General features: G+C 34.8%; 1 protein-coding gene across 13 annotated transcripts in view; it reads left to right on the forward strand.

The window, feature by feature from the left end:
• LOC139121240 (neuron navigator 2-like) overlaps window positions 1–14,972 on the forward strand; it is a 303,220-nt gene that overhangs the window by 272,871 nt on the left and 15,377 nt on the right. The gene's annotated exons all lie outside the window — the stretch shown is intronic.

Here is a 14,972-nt window from a genome sequence, read left to right on the forward strand (position 1 = left end):
ACGACTTCTCGTCCAGCTTTCACAAAGACAATAACATGCAGCCCTGAATGAGATCAAGGCACGTGTCAGTGCTCTCACAGCCTGCATGCAAACATGCTTGACGTAAAACTTTTCGAATCCAGTGCACCTAAAGACGGCAGATGGCTACTCATTATCAAACCTAATGTCAGTCTTGGTGGCCATTGCAATAATATGAATAGCAATTACCGCTTCCGTTTTCTAATTAGTCATCAAGAGACGCCTTCGTTGATTCATTTCAATTTCTCAAAAAAAGGTTTCCAATAAATTTTGCTCATTTTGTGCTTTCAGAGTGGCCATGCCTTTTTATAAAGATCCTCCCAATTAAATTAAATGAAACAGAAAATATAAAAGCAGTATAGCCTACGTCCTTTTACTAAGCATACTACAATGAGCCCTCCAGTCTTTCATTGAGCTGTCACTCAAAATTCTGAACAGAAAAATTTTGATGTGTACAATATTTTATCGTAAACAACTGTGAGTTGATTCAGCCATAAAATGACTGTTTTGATTACAATTCTATTCAATCGTCCAGATCACCATAGCAATTACTAGAATCTCCTGACCTGTATCCATGGAAACAATCTAATTTACATATTTGCATGACTGCTTCATTGGCCTGCTGATCTGTTCTATAGCAATTCTACTGAAAAACAATATTTACAAGCAAATTTATCATTCAGTTGCCCATTAATGAATCTATTTCTTCAACTTTCTTCACATAGATATTAAAAAAAATGAAATTAGATGAGATTTCTCTAAGGAAAAATACACAGTACAGTTAAGTAAAAATTCATGTCTGAAAGTTGATCAAATCCTTCATAAAAGTTATTCAAGATTCTTGAATCATCCACCTTCATGTGTACCTTGATAAACGACAGTAAATTTGTTGCACCATGGATCGTTCAAATTCGAGGGAGAAAAAAACATGATGGTCCTGGGTGTTGTTGAATAGTTTCAGAGATTCAGAGAATAATCTTTCCCAAGACCTTGACATTTCGGTGTTATCAGAAGAACTGTGAAAAAATGTCAACCACAAATGCTCACTTCTTTCTCTTTCCCATGAAAAGGAACACACGCACTCAGGTCCTCCCTGATTAGATATATCAATTTCCATTCTGGTAAGAATGACCGAAAAACTTCATGAAAGTTATCAGGACATCTTCGTTGTGTGATAAATAGAGTTTGTGAAATTGTATCTGAAAGATCAAGGGTCTGTAGAATGGATTCTATTCTGTCTGTGTAAATTTGGCCACTGGGGAAATTCCGCACGGAACAATGAAACAAATAGATTAAGGTATCACTTGCCCATTCAGGAAACTAGACTTTAGAGTGTGACATCGCATTCATTATATTCAGACTGAAGGCAGGATCTTTTTAATTCTGTAGGACTGTAGTTTATATTAAGAGATACAGGCAGAGGGAATTGGGCCCCAGAATAATAATATTAATCTATAAAAGCCTAAGGGGTCTTATTGTTGAGTTGTAATCATGACAACAAGGCATCAAAGCAATGGCTTTTACAAGAAATAGTGCATTTGTAAATTAATATGATAGCATTTGAATAAAAAATAAAACATTTTGTTGTGCCATAAGACAACTGCGCAATGAAGTAACCACTGTGACAAAGAAACAGTATGTATAATTTGGTTTGAGGCAATGCTACAACAGGCATAAAGGCACAACTTTGTTCAAACTTTGAAAATGGTTCCGCTCCAGAATAGAAGGGACGCGCTCTGTGCTACAGACTCAGTACGCCGAAGAGATAACATGATTACTGTACAAACAAACCAACATGTAAAAATATGTAATGAAATACGGTATTTTGATGCGCCTTTGTACCGTACGTGGTCCATTCAAGTTCCAGGTTTAATCCATTAATCGATAACACAACAAATACCAGTAGTTTTGATGCAAGAGTACCTCAAGTGTTGTTTATCAGACCACTCAAGTACAGAAAGTTTTCTCACTTGGCTCATAGAATACACCAAGCGTGACTATACTGATGATATTTCATAACAAAGACATGTTACATCCATAAATATTACAAAGCATGACTATACTAATGATATTTCATAACATAAATATTTCATTGACCAGATTACATCAACAGATGCCCCTAGAGCTCCAAAGTCTCAAACAATATACAAACCTACTTCAGTTTTCGTCAACCTTTCAATGAGATTATGTATGTTGCAGGACAGAAGTGACACTGTTGCCTACCTGACATACCACAGAGTAAAAATTTTGTACTTTATCAAATCATCTTTTATCCAAATTTTTGTTCCGAAGTCTCAAAAAGCATGAATACTGAATAGCCTTGACCTTCTTATAATAATCTGGCTTACTTATATTTTAATAATCTACTGACACGTTGGATTTCTGTCCGATAATGCGTACAAGTATAACAGACACTACTGTAATAATACTCTGATAGAGAAATCAGTGAACCAAAAGACGCTCAACTGACATCTCTGTGTTTGTTATCGCAACTTTTTAAGTGGAAAATAGTACTTGGGTTTATTTAGGGCACAATTCCAATAATTTATGACGGCTAAATCGATACAGCAGTCATGTAGTTTTAGCTTCTAACAGCTACAACTTCCAGAGAGAGTCTGTGTTGTTATAGAGTAATATTACAGTCAAATTCTGTGAGTTTTCTAAACACATCTTCTTCGCTATGACAAGTATTTCAAAAATAATGGTCCTTTGGTATGAAGTTATTGCCAGATTATTTTTATGTGGTGCAACTTGAAATGTTTGGTTTGGAATAGAAATTCCAAAGCTCTTTTCCTGCTTCAGTGGACTGCATCTGAAAAGTACGCCCAATGGAAATGAAAACTTCAAAAAATACAGAAATAACGTCATTTACGAAGACAGAGGGACAGTAATTAGGATCATCATATATGATTGAACTGCAAAATTCTTCATTTTACATGTAGTAAAAACTTTGCAGCAAGTTGACATGTTTCAAAAATTTCAAACTATGCCAGAATATGACTTGTATCATTAGTAATTACTGCTATAAATTCTGTTTGTTGAAATTTATAATTTCAAAGATTTTTCACAAGATAATCTAAATACCATGTTGAAGCGATCCAGTCGTAAACTGTCTGGAGAATTATGGACTGTTGACCCAAGTGTTTTCAGACTTTTTTGTCCGTATTTTGAGAGTAATTTGTCAGTAGTTTTGAGGGTATACACCAACTTTTAACTTATGAGTCTGTTCAGGAACTTATCGTGAAAGCTTTTCCTTTTATAGGCGTGAATATTGACTGAGGAAATCTATTCCACATTGTCAACACACAATGGAAATGGCAGAGTGATGAGGTCATGGGTACAGTGATGAGGTCATGGGGTCAGAGGTCACATAACACAGCACAGTACTCCTACACATTTAGTTTAAACTTTGCTATGGAGTTTGTCAACATCTTAACTGGACGTGATTGTGTCTTGTTTCTCACAAAAAATGTAAAAAAATAATCACCTGAAGAATTTTTTGTCTTAATTATGCAACATGTTGCGTGTTCAAACTTGAAAGAAGTTATGTTAAACTCCTGCAGTCACAAAAACTGAATATGACTTATAGTTCGATCTACCAGGATGTGATATTATTGTTCAAGACATGAACATCAAAATTGCCGAATGAATTATAAAATGTAATTGATATCTCCATATATATCACTGTAAATGTGCAAGTATGTACATATGGTTACTGATGGATGTTTGCATGCATACGTGTGTATGGATATATAAATGAATGTCAGTATGTCTGTCTGCATGTCTGTCTGTATATTTGTCTGCCTGTCTGAGAGTATACAGTACATAAGTAAAATGTATGTGAAGTGACACAGATTGATTGGTGAGTCTGTGACTGCTGTGTAGAGCCAAGTGTAGGATCATATGGCCAGCACTCCAATCCCTGTGAATACAACGTGATGGATGAGTGTCTTCCCTTACATGATCAAATATCCAGAGGTGGGAAAGATGGAGTGTAAACACGTTTTCCACGTCTCTAATGTCGCTTAACTGTGAGTTTTTACAAAGTGGTTCTTGAAAGAAGTAGCACGCTTGATTCCTTAATGAATTATTGAACTTAAAAGCTTTAAAACCCTTCTCAGTGTTCTCACACTTTGAAAGCAAATACCCTATGAAGCACTTCACAGTTAAAATCTGAACTTTTTACCACATTTGGTTGTCGGAGTTAAACACTGTCAACATACCTTATGGGTTCTTGGCCAGAAGCCTTTCTTATCAGAGTCTACCTTTAAATATTTGCATACAGAGCTTTGAATCAATTGAACTCATGGGTGAGCCAAATCCATTTAGGATTTGGTTCAATCAGTATGAGTATAAAAGTCTACTTTGCTAATCCTGCTGTATAGTTGGCTAGCCCCATAGTCTAGTTTGCTGGTCTTGCAGTCTAGTTTGCTGGTTCTCTAGTCTAGGCTGCTAGTCCTGTAGTCTAGTTTGCTGGTCTAGCAACCTAGTTTGCTCGTATAACAGTTTAGTTCACTAGAGGCTCAGTCTAGTTTGCTGGTCTAGCAACCTAGTTTGCTAGTATTTCAGTCTAGTTTGCCGGTCTAGCAATCTAGTATTACAGTCTGGTTTGCTGGTCCCACAGTCTAGTTTGCTAGTCCTGCAGTCTAGTTTGCTGGTCTAACAATCTAGTTTGCTAGTACTGTAGTCTAGTTTGCTGGTCTTGCAGTCTAGTTTGCCAGTCCTGTAGTATACTTTGCTGGTCCCACATTCTAGTTTGCCAGTCATGTAGTCTACCTTGCTGGTTCCACAGTCTATTTTGCTGGTCCTGCAATCTAGTCTACTATGCCTGCATACATTCTTTATCATACTCAAGTGCATTAAATCAGCCCATCATTTCAGCAGAATTGAAAATTCCATCGTACAGAAAAAAAAATTTGCCAAAATTTGGAAGTCTCAGAGAGCCAAAGGCTCAATCATGAATACTAGTTTACTTGCAGCATGTTTCGAAGGTTCAGAAAATTACCCAAAAAATTCTTACTTCTACAGTACAGTGGTAGTCATGTGGAACACTAAAAAGGCACACCTCTTTATTATCACAATTTTTAATGACCTGTACATGTAATACGAGCCTTGATTCTATCACGTGAAAATGATGTTCTATACTACTTCTTCAAAAAGTAGTAAAATACTTGAAAAGTTTGGTTGTTTTTCAACCCCAAAAAGAAAACATGACAGTTACAAGCAATACAACGTAAGTTGTTGTATCAGTGGTCTGCTGCCATAGTAACAAGATGCTATAAATAGAAATTTTCTAACATTAACAGCCAGTTTGGTTAAAATTTAATTTTTTTCTCAAAAATCGTTTCAAAAGTCGTTCATAACACTTGAAAAAAAAGCTTGGTTTTACTGATTAAAGAGAGTATTTATTTAAATAGGGGTTTCATGGATTAAAGCAGATTATGGACACCGGGGAAATTTTTACGAATAGCTGACATTTACAAGTTGTTGATAAATGTGACCCTTGAAGGTTTAAAGGTGTGCAGTATTTATTGGTTTTGTTAAAAGTTTTGTGTATTGCAGATTTGGGCAACCTGTATCTCACACAAAAGCTTAAAAAGCTCAATTTTCTCAAAGACAATTTGAATATAAATGACACTTTCTGCTGTAGGTGTATATCATCTTGAAAATTTTATTTTCAAAATATTTGTAAATCCCATGGTATTTTTTACTAGTGTCTGAAACAATTGTTCAGCTACGGGTCTCCCAAGGAGGCAAATACTGTGTGGTGTAGCTTCCAGGCCAAACATCTCTGGTAACCGTAATTTTACAGGCTTTTGGCTGCTTGAGTGTTTAGCTGTGATTACGTTACTTGAAAATATGCGATGCGGTTGATTTGTCAATGTCCTGTGCCACACCGGCAAGGTTGAAATATGACCACTGATTGTCGTCAAACCAGTGGTAGAACACTAGTCATTTGGTTGTGAGACATATTTTCTTACGATCTGATGTCGATTCACAGCCAGCTGAATTTCACACAACTCCATTGTAGTCCATCACCGTGAAATGCCTGTCTGGAACTCTGAGCCCGTAATTGTTTTTCGCAGTAACACTAGTCTACAAGCAAAGTATGCCGTCATTGAATTTTAGAAACCATTGATTGTGTGATTTCTTCACCTTCTTTCAGCTCACGCTGGATTTTCGAAATAAATGTTATAATTTAGGAAATGTGTGTTAATGAACACTGTTTGGGTATGCAAATCAACTTGTAATAGGTCATTGTAAATGGAAATTCATGCTCTGTACACACTCTGTCAAAATACAATATTGCTGTTCAGTATTTATCATAATATTCAAGAAAGATAAACTTGTGATTTTTTCTGTGGTAATTGGGAGCAACTTAACAAATCAGTCTTTGAGAAAAGACACTATCTGTAGAAATTTAGGACATCCTGCAGTAGGTGCAAAAAAAATTACAAAAATACTTAGTTCCAGGTGGCAAAAATTAATCTTGATGAATTCAGATTGAACGATGGAATATGAATGGAATATCAAATATGAACTATGTATTTGAGAAACAGTTGTCAATTTTGTGTCTGACATATTACACTACAGTATTCCTAAACAGCTTGTCAAAACAGACAGTTTATGAATGTCTTATAATTAGGTATATTTCAATTACAAGTAATGTAGGACAGACTGTTGTACAGAACCTGATTAATTTTTTGAATGAAGACAATGAGAACAAAGGCTATAAAGAAATGATACATGCTCCTTTATTGAAAAGTAATTAACCGACACAAATTCATGTTCCTTTCTGTAATATTTGACACAGAAATTGAACGAGTAGTAAAATAAAATGTGTAATTTATTAAATACAGGCAGAGTGACTTGTTACATAATTTTCCGGGGATTTCATTCGTTCTAATTATTCTGTTTAAAGTCAATAACTAAAAGCGGTCTTTAATGAAGACTGTATAAAGAGGATGTCAGTTTAATGCTATGATGGATATTTTGTAAGATACAAAATCAATTTCCATTTCTTTGTGGCTGTTTAAATCACTGGCTTGTACAAAGAGTTTTATCAATTTCATGAGCTATTCAAAAATAATTATACGCCTTGAGGCAGGGAAGGTACGGCTGAAGTAAGTGTAAGCACTTAATTTGCACTGCATCATGGGACACATGATCATGATTTAGATACATGCAAATTTAAAAAGCAAAAAAAAATAGTGAAATTTGAAGTGGTCATTATTTAAGAATTCCAGAATTTCTGAAATGTTCTTTTAAGTTTTACAACCAAACCAATTAACTTCCTTTCATTTTTTGTGGAAAAAATATTGTGTTCCATGAAAGTACAACTAACTTCATGTTGATTACTTGATGACATTCAGTTCATTCAATTCTGACTCTTTTCATATTTTAAAAGAAAATTTCCTCAAAATTTTGTGAAAAAAGTCAAAGAGGATATTGTACTGAAGTGGGTGAGGAAAGGCCGATTGTTAAATAAATGTGACGAAAATTTGTAGTTTCCTGTTTCGCAATTTAGGAGAAAATTATAAACCTTTGAGTTTGTGTCGGTGGAATTGTAGAAGCATGATATCACTCAAAAAAGAGAAAATTTTGCAAAGTTCCTGTCACCCTGACTTTAGTTAAGATACAATACATATGACAAGTTATGCACAAATCAAAAATAGAACTTAGCTTATGTGAAAACTTATAAACCATTTGATAATGTAATTTTATGTGATGATAATTGATTTATAAATATTAATTTGAATGATGAAAATAGGCATGAAATTGCCATCAAGACAGCTGATAAAAGATGTTGAATGATAATTTCACAACAGATGGAAGATGGAAATAAAACATCTTTTTTCTCAAGATTGTAAGAATTTATGCCTCTTGAGACATGGAATTCCTGCCACAAAAGCACATAAAATATTCAGAAGCCTGCCTTGCATTTTCTTCCTCGGAAGAAAGTAGTTATTAAGAAACGGAAATGTATATAACTATGGTATCATAAATTATGCAATTGCTTAGAGTTGTTGTGGGATTTCAGTGTTTATGACATCAAAACTCAGGTATATTCTTTGAGTACTGCTAGCCCTGACACAAATTTCAGTAGATTTTTCACTCAGCTGTCGTGGTCTTTGGTGTAAACAATAATGGTTTTATTGATTCCTTAATCCTGCAAAGGAGCAGCCAACATAAATTTTTTATTCTGTTTGGCCTGGATCAAAACTCCCATGAAGAAACACAGGTATTAGCTGTAGTTGAATTTCTTTGATTAACTTTCCTAGTTTGACCAGACAGGCCTTACTTCATAAGTTGCAAGTTTATGCATGTATTTAACACCCACTGCATTCCTTGAAACAGTTTCCATGGATAGTCATTGAAATGTTGGGAATGGATTGAACCCGGCATTTGAATGGACCATGGTAAAAAGAAACCCACATGCCCACATGCATATAGAAATCCACATATTTCCATATGCGGTTGTACACTTTTGACGGTACATTGGTGTAATACACCAAAGATGTTTGGGTCAAAAAGCCTATACTCTATATCAAACAATCTGTTTTGTGCTCTGAAAAGAATCTGTATATATCTGCAATCTTGCTGTATGTGAGTGGAATCAACCCATATATCACTTCATCCTCTTTCATTGAAAAATCATAATCGATAAACAGCTGACATGTAGGTCTTTAGGTCGTAGGTCTCCTACGATCATTCACTTTAGACTTTATCAGATTTGTTCAAATGTTGATGATAAGGTGGCTAGGCACATGCAGAGAAATAAATCCACATATGTGATAGACTAGAGTTTGATTAAACAAGCTATTTTACAAAACATTCCCCAATCGCAACAGTTTCTAGCTGTGTCTTTCAGAGATAGTGATATGAATTAAGATACTTGACTTGCCAAGATGCAGCATGAATTACAAGAAAGCAACTGAGAAATAGAACAAAGGTCTTTTTGAAGGTGTGGTAAATCTACAAAGTCAAAAAGTCATTGAAAATCTTCAGTGGACAAATCCATGCACATAGCAATTAGGAGAATTAGTCTTGATAATTAACATGCAAGACAATGGAGAAAGTGAACTAATACCGTTATTCACAAGTCAATAGGTGTTATCAGTGGCTTAAAGTCAATTAGTTATGCAAATTAGACTATATGCGGATTGTTTGTGATCAGTGAGTCAGGGTTGATGAAGGAAAGACTGACTCCTAAATCGTTGGATGAACAATGTCAATATTAAAGCTACCACTGCAGTGCTGAATTGCAAATTGTTCAACTGTTTCAGAGAACACATGAATCTTCAAATTTGCTTTACAAAAAGAGAACAGACAAATTAATTACAGCTTCATTGCAGTGAATAGAACTCATCATCTCAGCATTTCCGCTGGAGTGGGTGTGTATCGTCTCCTATCAGGGGGTCTGTCAGCCAATAATGGCACCAATTCCACATTTTTTGATGTTCTTTTAAGTGGAATAAACCGTACAAAAAGCACTGTACTGATATAGTTTTCCTTGACAATGGAGTGATGCCTTGCATTCATGAATTAGTGGCAGTTTTATCTTCTGTAAGTGTACCGTGATTTGCCGCAGAATTGTCGTCATCTGCCCAGCATGATACAATCACTGTAGATACTGTAAAGAACGGATGACATCCACTCCAACATTCATTTGAACTATTTTGGTATTTAGGAAGGGCTGGGATGACCACATGATAAATTTATTAGAATAAAATTGAAAAATTATAAGAATACAAAAAAGATGGAAAAAACTGACATGTAGAGTACAAAAACACTTGTAATGCTTGTTCCAAACATGTAGATCTTCTTGAGATCATTACCCACAATGCACCACTCCATCTTGATTCTCACAGACATTCAGACATTAGAGATACGCTTATCACCAACAATTTAAAAACAACTCCAATTTTGACATCCATTCTTCAGACCAAAGTACCATGGTTCAATTCTAAAACAAAACCAATAATAAATCACATTGAGTTTATTTTCAAACAAAATACATGTATTTGAATGTTTATCGACCTGTCAACAGCATTAATTTCTGAGGTTCAGCATTTCTCTCAACATTCTAATTACTATTGTAAATCTTTCACTACAGTCAGTCTGTTTTGACGCCATGTTGATATGTTTTGTATCCCAATGAAAATAACTTTTCAAATCTTTTTACTTCACAAAGTCTGAAGAGTATGTTTCCAGAACCAGTTCAGCAAGATAAGGAAACCCTTGGTCCTTACAGTCTTAGTTAAAAGTTTTTCATATGGTCACTGTATATAGTTCCAGTTGAAATATTTGGCATAATTTCTGACATAGATTTAATTTTTAGGGGAGTTAATAACTATATTTCTACTACTATACTTCTACTAGGCCCAGATTGAAACCCTCATCCCAAAATTTTTAAAACCTAAGGGCACAGCATGCAAGTTACTCAAAACATCAAGGCTGATCTTTTTGACTTCTGAAAAGTCCCATCTCTAGATTGCGTCAAAGAAGCCCCCAAAATGCGTCAGTTCCGAGAAAAATCTGGGCAACAGCATCAGCAAAACACAATTTCATTTCGTAGATTGTACGGTAATCAAATATGTCAACACAGAATTCTGAAGAAATAATCGCTGTATGTGAGCTGCGGTGACATTTCAACACCAATCAAATGTCAGAATACTACTTTACATCTCAAAATTGATATTTGCAAGCATTTAATATGATCGTTCCAACTTCTCACTGTTGACTCAGCGACGCAGTGTCCGACCAAATTTGAATAATGTGCTTCCTTTAGTAAATAGCTACAGGAATTATTGTACCTGTTTTGATGTTCGGCTGTAATAAATACCGAAATGAGAATCAAGGCCTCTTGTATGAATTAAAGAAATCTGATTTCAGAAATGTTGACTTTTAGCACCCACTAAACCTTTTCTTTATTTCTCAGGTCACACTCTATCAAGTATACATCTCTTCGCCTTAATGCCAAAAATGATGTTATTGATAAATGTACAAAAAAACAGAATCAAAACCCAGACATGATTACCAATCAGTGTTTCAGTGTTAGTGTGTTTACCTGTACAGATTGACAATATTGCCCTTATTGTGAGTCAAACACTTTCTGTGGTTTGCATGATACCAATATGGACCGGTGTACCTCTACCTTCAAATTGTAAACTGAATGAGATATTTAGACAATGCCATTTCAATGCCTTCATTCAAACCATTAGTGCCTTGAGCACGGCTGAAGGCAGTGTGACTTTATTGTGCCCTGTAGGGTACAACTGAATCTATCCATTGAAAGGGGATATACCAGTGGGGAGCCTTCAATTCTTGTGGTTGTTATGATTTGTGTTGTGTGAAGTTCAACAAGGTTATGGATGTTTAGTACGTTCCCATCAGTGACATGTAGATGGAAGGCCGACTTCAAAGAAAGGTGCGACGGAATCCTTGGTCTGAATATGAATCCATCTACATGGTTAATGGCTGTTGCTATGTGTTACCATGCAGTCTATGTAAAGTACAGATGTCGCACACGATGAGAGTTGTAGTTTTGCAAGTCAATTTACAGAGGTGATTCAAAAAGTATCAAAATGTTTACTTAAAAAGGCATGCAGTTCACCTGACAGGAAAAAAAGAAGTCTATAATTTTGTAATTTGTCGCATTTGAAATGTGAGCTCATAATAATTGATTGCACAGATGATTATCACAAGTTTTATTCTACCGGTAAATACAGCATTTTGTGTGCAATATTTCGCTTCTGCTGACAATAATGTAGACAAATACAACATTATTTTACTCTGTGATATACAATTGTAGAAAACATGACTTTCATCATATCATTGGTGTTAACAACATACATGTACTTCTTCAGTAAATATCGTAATTTCTGAATGTTAAATTTGAACAAATGTTTATTTTTCATTCCAATTTGTACCACCATGACTTCATTTTGAATCAAGGCCTTTGTGAAAGTATTTTCTGTCTTCTGATTGAATTCCTTCTCTGGGGAGAATCTGATTCTATGTTCTTGGAATCGAAGTGTGACAAATTGTTAATCTTTGAACTTCTTACAGTGATAATGATCTGCATCTGGTGAGGTGATTGTAAACTTAATTATCTAGAGGATTTACTTACACAGTGAGTAATGAAATATTGATGGAGTAAAACGCCGTAGGGGATAAAAATGTAAAATTTATCGATTGATATAAGTAACTTTAATACAACTACAAAAGTGTCAAATTCAATCGCCAGTTGATGTTCTCTAGCATTGCGTCTTTCTTTAAAATCCAACATTTGCATATTTTTGAAGGAAGGAAAATATATCTTTTCTGTTTTGAAAGGAAAGATATATTTTAGTTTGAATTTTTTCAGCGAAAGAACTATATACCTCTAATTCACCATAGGATGACACAAAAAAATGTCAACTCTGAAGTCTTACAAACAACTTAATGTTGATATCTTTCATTCTTTATAAAAAGATCACTGCAATTACATCAAGAAAACAATGCCTTGAAATACTTTTTCTCTTCCGTTGAAAGTGAGAGGTGCATTCTCTTTAAACCTTTGAGTGCTGTATTTTTTCCCACCAAAATTTTAATGCAACATTTTACCAATTTTTATGAACTTTTCTGTAATTTTTCTGATAATTTTGGACCAAATGAACACAATATTTCATTAGCCACAGTTTTATGTCAAAGTTTTGGCAAAAATCTTATAAAAATTGACTGAAGTATATTTTATGAGGATGACAAAAATTGACTTTGGCGCTCAAAGAGTTAATAGAATAAATATCACCAACATTACAGTAAGTGTTGCCGTAAGAGTAAGAGCTTGCTCTGTGAAGTTCTCACAGAACATTTGCATTGGTTTCTGGGATACATGTATAGTTTAGGGCCATTGAACTTTACCAGGCAAAGTCCGTTCTCTGGTCAATTACAGCTAACTTGATCAAACAGAGTCCAATAAACTTGACCTGGTGACCTTAACTAGGATTAACGAAAGTTCAAAACCAAGCAAGGTCACCAGTAAGTGACTTACCTGTGCAGCTCAAAAGGTATTGGTCTGTCTATACCTTGAATTGTTATTTAACAGTTTTTAAACTCTTCATTACTTTGAATTTGATGACAAAGACTACAAGCAGATCTCAAACTACATGATACATGTACATCGTAAGAGACTAGCAATTGTTTTACATGCTTTTGCATTGCACTATAAAAGTTGGGACAAGATTTCAAAATTGCAATAGAAATGAAGCCGTAATTTGCAAACCGCACAAAGTCCAACATGAAACTTTAACATTCAATTCAGCCTTTCAAACATTGATATTGTTTCCAAAATCTCATCAGTATTCCTTTGAATTATTTGAAAATATAAAAATGCAAAATCATACATCATGTACAAACAAATTTGTAAGTTTCTTTGAAATAACTAGAATTTTGGAACAATGTAATCAAGTAGAAACATAGCAATCTATAAAAAAAGTTTGATTATTGCTAAGGTGAACAGCAAATATATTCATTCAAAACATCATTATACTAAAGGAGAGACATAGACGATCACTACTGGGAGAGTTTTACTGGAAAATTGAGAAAAGATTTTGATGTTGAAAATCTATTAGTGTTTAATAGTTGACTGTGCATCAGATGCTGGAACAAACTAACGAAAACAGGACAACTTGCAGCTGAAAATATTGAAGACTGTGCTTGTGGTACACTCAGAAAATGTTTTGACTCAAAAGAAACATTCTTGGAACTTTAAATTTAAATAGAGCTGTGTTGTCGCACCATAACTTATCATCAGCTCACAACAGATGTTTCATTCCTTTCTTGATTTACTGGATTTACTGACCGTGTCCCTGCGGTCAGATCAAATCCAACTTGTAATTGATTCCCAGCAAATTAAGACAATTGAAAGATGTAGCTGACAGATTTAAAGTCTCTACCCATACTTCTGCGCTTTCATCCTCCTGGGAAAGTAGGCCGTAAAGTTTGATTGAATTGAGTTGACCCTAGCTGCAGATTGACGCAGCTACTAGTGAGCGTGAGAACTGTTAGAATTCTATGATGTACTGGTTGACTCTCGTGTTTGGTGTTTACGTTACCCAGAAGGCAACTGTTATACAGTAAAGATCTATGCAACTTGCAGAGTGAAATTTAAAAGCCATTTCTGAGCAGAGCGTTTTGTTGAATTCAAAGTAACTTTTGAGTTCAGACATAGAACTGCTACTGTTGCTTGCAATTTCTTGCTTTAATTCACATCAAACTTTCATGAAAACTTTAGAAAAGTTACCGATGGACTCTAATACACTGGCTTAAGTGGCACTTACAGGCACTCCAACTACTGGCCATGATTACTACATCATATGTTTGCCATCGCTATGGTGATCAGCAATTTACATTTGGGTTATTACTCATGTCTTTGACAAGGTCAAGGTTGATTTCTTTCATTAATGAGCCTCATTATCAATATTCCATGGAAAATATCAGCTGACCCACTAACGGATAAAAGAGGAAATTAAAGATGGAAATTGTTGAGTGGGATAAGAGCACTTACATTCCTGAAATTTAGGAAGATGGGAAAATCACAACAGGGAACCATGCAGAATGCTATGGGGTTATTTGGAGTCAGTAACTCATTTGAATTCATTGGACACAAAGTGTGGGTGTAACCAAGATAAAGAGCTGTTATTTTAATTTAAAACATTCTTTTATTACTTTGCAAGGCAAGATTACATCCTAAATATTTTTAAACAATTTTAAAAATGTCAAAACATTCATCTGCTTTGAGTCATCACTTCTGAACCAAAACTCTTCAATAGTACATAAAATCTTCATGTCCTTTGTTGAAGAAAATTTGGACTTAATTTCTGAAATTTCTGTGCATTGTTATCAGCATATTAATTCACTGGGAGAGTAAAATTGTTATGAAAGATATGTTTTGTATCGTAATAGAAACA

The sequence above is a fragment of the Ptychodera flava genome, chromosome 2 (genome assembly GCF_041260155.1).
Source record: "Ptychodera flava strain L36383 chromosome 2, AS_Pfla_20210202, whole genome shotgun sequence".
Taxonomy (NCBI): Eukaryota; Metazoa; Hemichordata; class Enteropneusta; family Ptychoderidae; genus Ptychodera; species Ptychodera flava.